We start from the raw sequence: 9678 nt of genomic DNA on the forward strand, positions 1-9678 counted from the left end.
GGTGGCTGACCTGCTGTACGCCACAATATATATATATATATATATATTATGTGCTGTTGGAATCATAGAAATAGAATGAGTATTCTTATTCTATGTTTTGTGTTGTTTGTCATGACAATGAATGGAAAAGCCAGGTATAGTGGTAGTTGTTGTGACAGGGTAGGAACCAACATTTTGGTCAGTGTTTCCCAGGGGAACCTAATTACATTTGAATAGATGTTACATTTAGACAAAGATTATAGAATATGGTTTGCCTATTCCTCTCTGATTCAAAACATTCGTTACACAAACAAAATGCTGACACAACCACTGGTTGCAGCCTGTATTAGAGCTTATGTTTGCAAGCCAGATTTGCCCCCCTAGCTCCATAATCATTGCTAGCTGCATTTACCAGCTAGGTAGTTAGCAATTAGCATTAACGGCTAAAGCAAATTTTTTGGGAGCTTGCGAAGATTAACTAACTAGCATTTTGCAACTGTATGATACAGAACACATGTGGATTAATTTGAAGAAGCAAATTTCAAAGCAGCATTGTTCTTGTTTGTTGACTGCATGCACTGGCCTATAGCATGCAGACTAACTGAGTGTGCCTGCTTGAGTGACAGGGTGCGGGGCTTGGTTTGTGGGGGAAGCAGCGGCAAGAAGAGAGAGAGTGAGACTGGCGAGAGACAACAAACGGAGTAAATTATAAAAAACCGACCATACACACAGCTGAGTAGCGTTTCCAGTTGGTTGCTGGTTGACAGCAAAATGCATGAGAGAAAACAATTCCTGTTCCCCATCGCCCTGGCGATGAGTCAACAGCGGGTGAGGGGGTGGGGGGTGCGGGGGGACTCGGAGTTGCAGAGGATCACCGGACTGACCCCGGGAGTCCTTAACGATTCATCCCCGTATCCGGCTCCCAAATTATTGGGCAAACACAGAGCGCTTCAGAGTCAAAAGGACCCGGGGCCCTGAGAGGGGCTGAGAAAGGAGCCATCACCCCAAGGGGTGACACACTGAGAAAGGCACACACAGCCCCTGGGTGAGGGGTGGAGGGGGGAGTGTGTGTGTGTGTGTGTGTGTGAGAGAGAGAGAGAGAGAGAGAGAGAGAGAGAGAGAGAGAGAGAGAGAGAGAGAGAGAGAGAGAGAGAGAGAGAGAGAGAGGGAGGAGTAGCCCCGGGGGAGGCAGAGGGGGTACTAGGAAGAGGAGAGGGGGTTCAGTCCAGTCAGTACAGTAGTTCCACAGCCCAGTCACACTATACAGTCAGTACTGTAGGCCTTCAGCCCAGTCACACTATACATTCAGTACTGTAGGCCTTCAGTCCAGTCACACTATACAGTCAGTACTGTAGGCCTTCAGCCCAGTCACACTATACATTCAGTACTGTAGGCCTTCAGCCCAGTCACACTATACAGTCAGTACTGTAGACCTTCAGCCCAGTCACACTATACATTCAGTACTGTAGGCCTTCAGCCCAGTCACACTATACAGTCAGTACTGTAGGCCTTCAGCCCAGTCACACTATACAGCCCACTGGGCACAGACGTCAGTTCAACGTCTATTTTTGATTTACATTTGGTTGTGTTGTCAACTAACGCAAATTCAACGTGAAATTGGCAGAAAATGTCACCATGACTTTGGATTTAGGTTGGTTGAAAGAAATACGAAATTCGCTTACCTTGATGACTATTTGCAAATCTAATCAGTTTTCCACATTGTTTCAGCGTCATCACATTGAACCTTTTTGTTGAAATGACGTGGAAACAACGTTGATTTAACCAGTTTTGCCCAGTGGGAGAATTACTGCCATAGCTTTGTCCAAATCCAGATCCTGCCGAATGCCTCTAAAATAATAAAGTCCAAAATCTATCTGAAAAAGTAGAGAGCTCTATCACTGATTTTATTAAAAAAGGCCCTTACTGGCAGGAAAATTATTGGTATTAAAACGAGTTAAATAATAGCATTTGGCGAACAATTATGCCTACAGCAAAGTATGAGTTGCGTCAGGAGTTAGAATTTTATAAGCCTAAACCACAGTAACACTATAATCCGTTGGCATCCGCCCCATTACTTTCCTACAGTTAGAAAAACGTACGAACATTAGGGTGAGGTTGTCAAAGAAGTGGGTCTGCGAGAAAATGATAAACAAATGCAGAACAACACACCAACAACATCCATGACAGCTTGGGGTGAAAGGTGGCCTGGTCAGCCGAAGTGCAGCCGTAGTTCGTCTTGTTGTTAGGCTACAGTGAGGGAGAAACTATAGAAAGTAGACCCACACATGGCCACATGGTCAGAGGTTGCATTTACATTACATTTTAGTCATTTAGCAGACGCTCTTATCCAGAGCGACTTAGGTTATAAGGTATACACAGCTGAGCTTTACAGGCAATAACTCTGACACTGGAATACCACAAGCAAGCTGACACCGTTTGTAACGTCTCTGGAAACATATATACTCACCACAAAAAGCCCTGTGAATCCACCAGAAGTCGTCTCATTCTCGATTCCCGGAATCTTGATTCCTTCTGTAGGCAAAAACAAAATAAAAAACGAGGGAAAATGTCACATATTTGACTGGTTTTAAAGTAACACAGTGCCAATGGCCAACACACCAACAGTATTGGGTTACAGCACTACACTGCATATGTGCTTAACTCTCATTGAGATGTATTCAGCTGAGGTCTTTCTGACAGATTTGTGGTGAACTAAATAAGCTAAAGGGGATGGGGCTGAAATGGGATTCAAACCCACAGGACCAGGATCCAGAGCTTTTACCATTTCACTAAAGTGCAGGGCAGAACTGCTTGACAACCATGGGTCGGTGATAGAAAAAGCATTGGAGAGGGCAATATCACACTCAGACCTGTGTTCAGACCTGTCTGAGACAAGGGAATGGCAGGTAGCCTAGCGGTTAAGAGCATTGAGCCAGTAACTGAAAGGTCACTGGTTCGAATCCCAGAGCTGACTAGGTGAAAAATCTGTTGATATGCCCTTGAGTAAGGCACTTAACCCTAACTGCTCCTGTAAGTCATTCTGGGTAAGAGTGTCTGCAAAATGTAAATAAGGTAAAAAGTTCAAGCAAGAGATAAGATTTCCAATACTATTTGAAGGTCTGGCCACTCCCAACAGCAAAGTATCATGTTAACATATTTCATAGGTCTTGTGTCATTCAGGGACAAAGAGGCAAAACACAAGTGGTTTTTGTTATAAGGGTGTATACCCCAAAAAGGAACACGCACACACACAATCCACATTTCAAATCCCATCAAACTTTTCACTGACTGACTGGCTGGTTCTCTGAACAGGACTGACTGGCTGGTGCTCTGAACAGGGCTGACTGGCTGGTTCTCTGAACAGGGCTGGCTGGCTGGTGCTCTAAACAGGACTGACTGGCTGGTGCTCTGAACATGGCTGACTGGCTGGTTCTCTGAACAGGGCTGACTGGCTGGTTCTCTGAACAGGGCTGGCTGGCTGGTGCTCTAAACAGGACTGACTGACTGGTGCTCTGAACATGGCTGGCTGGCTGGTTCTCTGAACAGGACGTGATCACAGAGGAGACCTTACTCTCTACCCAGTCCTCCTCTACTCCCCACGTCAGAACACAGTGTTTTAATAAACAGCAGTGAAGCATGTCCTTCCTTTATTTGTAATTAGGGCTCTGTCTATCAAATCCCTCCCCAACAAATCTCATTAATGAGAAACACAACCTGGAGTTCATTTATTTTCGGTGCATGGATGGGTGTCATTAAGAGAGGGAGACAGAAAGAGAGACAGAGAGAGAGAGAGAGAGAGAGAGAGAGAGAGAGAGAGAGAGAGAGAGAGAGAGAGAGAGAGAGAGAGAGAGAGAGAGAGAGAGAGAGAGAGAGAGAGAGAGAGAGAGAGGGAGAGAGAGAGAGAGATTAACTGTAGCCATCACCTACAGAGATATGAACTTGGAGAAGAGTCCCCTTAGCCAGCTGGTTCTGGGGCTCTGTTCACAAACACAAGCAGACCCCACAGAGCCCCAGGATAACAGCAACACAATTAGACCCAACCAAATCATGAGAAAACAAAAAGAGAATTACTTCACACATTGGAAAGAATTAACAAAAAAACAGAGCAAACTAGAATGCTATTTGGCCCTAAACAGAGAGTACAAAGTGACAGAATACCTGACCACTTTGACTGACCCAAACTTAAGGAAAGCTTTGACTATGTACAGACTCAGTGAGCATACCCTTGCTATTGAGAAAGGCCGCCATAAGCAGACCTGGTTCTCAAGAGAAGACAGGCTATGTGCACACTGCCCACAAAATGAGGTGGAAACTGAGCTATAGAATTCGAAAACAAACCCAATTGTGATAAACTCCCTTATCTACTGGGTGAAATACCAGAGTGTGCCATCACAGCAGCAAGATTTGTGACCTGTTGCCACAAGAAAAGGGCAACCAGTGAATAACAAACACCATTGTAAATACATCCCATATTTATGTTTATTTATTTTCCCATTTATACTTTAACTATTTGCAGATTGTTACAACACTGTATATAGACATAATATGACATTTGAAATGTCTTTATTCTTTTGGAACTTCTGAGTGTAATGTTTACTGTTAATATGTTTTGTTTATTTCACTTTTGTTTACTATCTACTTCACTTGCTTTGGCAATGTTAACATACGATTCCCATGCCAATAAAGCCCTTAAATTGAATTGAATTGAATTGATTTGAGAGAGAGAGAGAGAGAGAGAGAGAGAGAGAGAGAGAGAGAGAGAGAGAGAGAGAGAGAGAGAGAGAGAGAGAGAGAGAGAGAAAGATACTCCACTAGCTCTCACAAACACACACATATTGCAATAAAAATACCAAACTTCTCCAATGTGTGTCGACAAGGGAGTTTGGGGCAAACCATTTGGCCAGAGCCAGGGTTCTATACTTAGAATATTTCCTCAAATTAAAAGCGAGTTGAAAGACTGGTCTGGGAGAAGGCTTTCTCCTCCCCATTGGTGACCTCAGTGGTCCGGTCTGCGTCACTTCTGACGAAATACTCACCGTATAACATGCCTCCTCAGATACTCTCAGTACATCAGGAAACAGAACAAGTTTAATGTCCCTACCAAATGGCTACACATTCTAGACCCAAATCCAAATCACTGTTTAAGTGAAAAATAAGGCCCTTTACACTGTAATTCTAACTTTAAGAGGAGTTAGAAGATATATTATGCGTCAAACCAGCATTCACAATGTTATTTTTCCAATAGGAAAAGCCTGGTTGTTTCTGACATTTTTTTGTCATTTAGCAGACACTCTTATCCAGAGCAACTTACAGTTAGTGAGTGCTTACATTTTCATACTGGCCCCCCAGTGGGGAACAAACCCACAACCCTGGCGTTGCAAGCGCAATGCTCTACCAACTGAGCTACACGGGACTGTAGTGGTAGCAACAATAGCTACCATTATAACAATAACCAATGCTGAAATAATGAGTGTGTGTGTCAAAGAGGGGGTGCTTATATTTGTCCTGTTTCACACATGTTCAAGTGTGTAACATGTATAAGTGTGTGGTGAAATGGAAATATGTTTTTTGCATTTACCACTGCCCCGGAGACACCTAGGAGAGTGGGTTCACCGCATGGGATCAGCCATTTAGGGTTAAGTACGTTGCTAAAGGGCAGATTGACAAGTTTTTGTACATAGTCAGCTCGGTGATTCAAACTAGCAACCTTCCGGTTTCTGTTCCAACACTCTAACTGCTAGGCTACCTGCAGTGTGTGTGTATGTGTGTGTGTTCTCAAAAGGCAGAGAGAAGTTGCCTGTGTGTGTTCTTGAAAGGCCAGCAGTGCTAGTGTGTGTGTGTGTGTGTTTGTTTATCTGTCCTTGTCTATCCTTCTTTAGCCTGTCTGTGTGTGGCAGGCTGGGGAGGATGCCTCGGGGCCAGGCTGAGGAGGTAATGGGGGAAAAGTCCTAAGCAACTAAGCTTTAGTCTAAAGCATGCACCTATCCTTTCCTGTAACTAAAACAGACTGATAAACACAGATGATGTCAGGGATTACACGCCGAAGAAACCGCCACGGATGGGTGGGAGACCGCTGACAGAACAGGTAACCACTGCAACGGAGGAGAAATGCGAACGATGCACCCGTCCCCGTTTCTGTGGGGAACTTGTGTAAACGTCTCGAGGCGGTGTGTGTGTGTATGGAAGAGTGTGTGTGTGTGGTGTGTGTGTGTGGTGTGTGTGGTGTGTGTGGTGTGTGTGTATGGTGTGTGTGTCGTGTGTGGTGTGTGTGGTGTGTGTGAGTGGTGTGTTTGGTGTGTGTGCCACAGGTGAGGGGACACACACAGTGTGAGATTAGAACATCTCTGAAGCCTCGCGGTACAGTATGTAGGGAACAGGGTGCCCTTTGAGTCACCAGAAGCTATGGAATAATGATTCTACTCTCTTATCAGTCTTGTCATCTCTGACATCCAGTATAACATCCATTATGACTTCCAGTATAACATCCAGTATAACATACAGTATGATATACAGTATAACATCCAGTATAACATCCAGTATGACATACAGTATGACATCCAGTATAACATCCAGTATAACATCCAGTATAACATCCAGTATGACATACAGTATGACATCCAGTATGACATCCAGTATAACATCCAGTATAACATCCAGTATAACATTCAGTATAACATTCAGTATGACATCCAGTATGATATCCAGTATAACATCCAGTACAACATCCAGTATGACATCCAGTATAACATCCAGTATAACATCCAGTATGACATCCAGTATAACATCCAGTATAACATCCAGTATTACATCCAGTATGACATCCAGTATGACATCCAGTATAACATCCAGTATAACATCCAGTATGACATCCAGCATAACATCCAGTATAACATCCAGTATTACATCCAGTATGACATACAGTATAACATACAGTATAACATCCAGTATAGCATCCAGTATAACATCCAGTATAAAATTCAGTATAACATCCAGTATAATATACAGTGTAACATCCAGTACAACATTCAGTATAATATCCAGTATAACATCCAGTACAACATCCAGTATAATATACAGTATAACATCCAGTATAGCATCCAGTATAATATACAGTATGACATCCAGTATAACATTCAGTATAACATACAGTATAACATCCAGTATAACATCCAGTATAATATCCAGTATAACATCCAGTACAACATCAAGTATAATATACAGTATAACATCCAGTATAGCATCCAGTATAATATACAGTGTAACATCCAGTACAACATCCAGTATAACATCCAGTATAATATACAGTATAACATCCAGTATAGCATCCAGTATAACATACAGTATAACATACAGTATAACATCCAGTATAACATACAGTATAATATATAGTATAACATCCAGTACAACATCCAGTATAATATACAGTATAACATCCAGTATAGCATCCAGTATAACATCCAGTGTAACATCCAGTACAACATCCAGTATAACATCCAGTATAATATACAGTATAACATCCAGTATAGCATCCAGTATAACATACAGTATAACATACAGTATAACATCCATTATAACATCCAGTATAACATCCAGTATGACATCCAGTATAACATCCAGTATAATATACAGTATAACATCCAGTATAGCATCCAGTATAATATACAGTATAACATACAGTAAAACTTCCAGTATAACATACAATATAATATCCAGTATAACATCCAGTACAACATCCAGTATAATATACAGTATCACATCCAGTATAGCATCCAGTATAACATCCAGTGTAACATCCAGTACAACATCCAGTATAACATCCAGTATAATATACAGTATAACATCCAGTATAACATCCAGTATAATATACAGTATAACATACAGTATAACATCCAGTATAACATACAGTATAATATCCAGTATAACATCCAGTATAACATCCAGTATAACATCCAGTATAACATACAGTATAATATCCAGTATAACATCCAGTACAACATCCAGTATAATATCCAGTATAACATCCAGTACAACATCCAGTATGATATCCAGTATAACATCCAGTACAACATCCAGTATTACATCCAGTATGACATCCAGTATAACATACAGTATAACATCCAGTATAACATCCAGTATAGCATCCAGTATAACATCCAGTATAACATACAGTATAACATCCAGTATAGCATCCAGTATAATATACAGTATAACATACAGTATAACATCCAGTATAACATCCAGTATAACATCCAGTATAATATACAGTATAACATCCAGTATAGCATCCAGTATAATATACAGTGTAACATCCAGTACAACATCCAGTATAACATCCAGTATAATATACAGTATAACATCCAGTATAGCATCCAGTATAATATACAGTATAACATACAGTATAACATACAGTATAACATCCAGTATAACATACAGTATAATATCCAGTATAACATCCAGTATAACATCCAGTATAACATCCAGTATAACATACAGTATAATATCCAGTATAACATCCAGTACAACATCCAGTATAATATCCAGTATAACATCCAGTACAACATCCAGTATGATATCCAGTATAACATCCAGTATAACATCCAGTATTACATCCAGTATGACATACAGTATAACATACAGTATAACATCCAGTATAACATCCAGTATAATATCCAGTATAACATCCAGTATAACATCCAGTATAATATACAGTGTAACATCCAGTATAGCATCCAGTATAACATCCAGTATAACATACCGTATAACATACAGTATAACATCCAGTATAACATCCAGTATAACATACAGTATAATATCCAGTATAACATCCAGTACAACATCCAGTATAATATACAGTATAACATCCAGTATAGCATCCAGTACAACATCCAGTGTAACATCCAGTACAACATCCAGTATAACATCCAGTATAACATCCAGTATAGCATCCAGTATAACATACAGTATAACATACAGTATAATATACAGTATAACATCCAGTATAATATACAGTATGACATCCAGTATAGCATCCAGTATAACATACAGTATAACATCCAGTATAATATACAGTATAACATCCAGTATAGCATCCAGTATAACATCCAGTGTAACATCCAGTACAACATCCAGTATAACATCCAGTATAATATACAGTATAACATCCAGTATAGCATCCAGTATAATATACAGTATAATATCCAGTATAACATCCAGTACAACATCCAGTATAATATACAGTATAATATACAGTATAACATCCAGTACAACATCCAGTGTAACATCCAGTACAACATCCAGTATAACATCCAGTATAATATACAGTATAACATCCAGTATAGCATCCAGTATAATATACAGTATAACATCCAGTATAGCATCCAGTATAACATACAGTATAACATACAGTATAACCCTCTTAACTTGAGTTCTTCACACAGAGGGCTTTGAGGAAAGATCAGGAAAACTGATGACGTTTGTGAATTGAGGTTAAAGGTTACTGTTTTTGATGAGAAGAAAGAGTGTGAGACACACACACAAGAGAGAGAGAGAGAGAGAGAGAGAGAGAGAGAGAGAGAGAGAGAGAGAGAGAGAGAGAGAGAGAGAGAGAGAGAGAGAGAGAGAGAGAGAGAGAGAGAGAGAGAGAGAGTATTGTTAGATACTGCACTGTTGGAGCTAGGAACACAAGCATTTCTCTACACC

At 40.6% G+C, this 9678-nt stretch overlaps 1 long non-coding RNA gene across 3 annotated transcripts in view; it reads right to left on the reverse strand.

The window, feature by feature from the left end:
• Nucleotides 1-9678, reverse strand: part of LOC123491299 — a 116474-nt gene that overhangs the window by 35849 nt on the left and 70947 nt on the right. For all 3 annotated transcript variants that reach the window (XR_006661269.1, XR_006661267.1, XR_006661268.1), the window contains exon 2: nt 2447-2511. This is a non-coding gene — a long non-coding RNA (uncharacterized LOC123491299). The remainder of the gene's footprint in view (nt 1-2446; nt 2512-9678) is intronic.

The sequence above is a fragment of the Coregonus clupeaformis genome, chromosome 7, assembly GCF_020615455.1.
Source record: "Coregonus clupeaformis isolate EN_2021a chromosome 7, ASM2061545v1, whole genome shotgun sequence".
In the NCBI taxonomy this organism is placed as follows: Eukaryota; Metazoa; Chordata; class Actinopteri; order Salmoniformes; family Salmonidae; genus Coregonus; species Coregonus clupeaformis.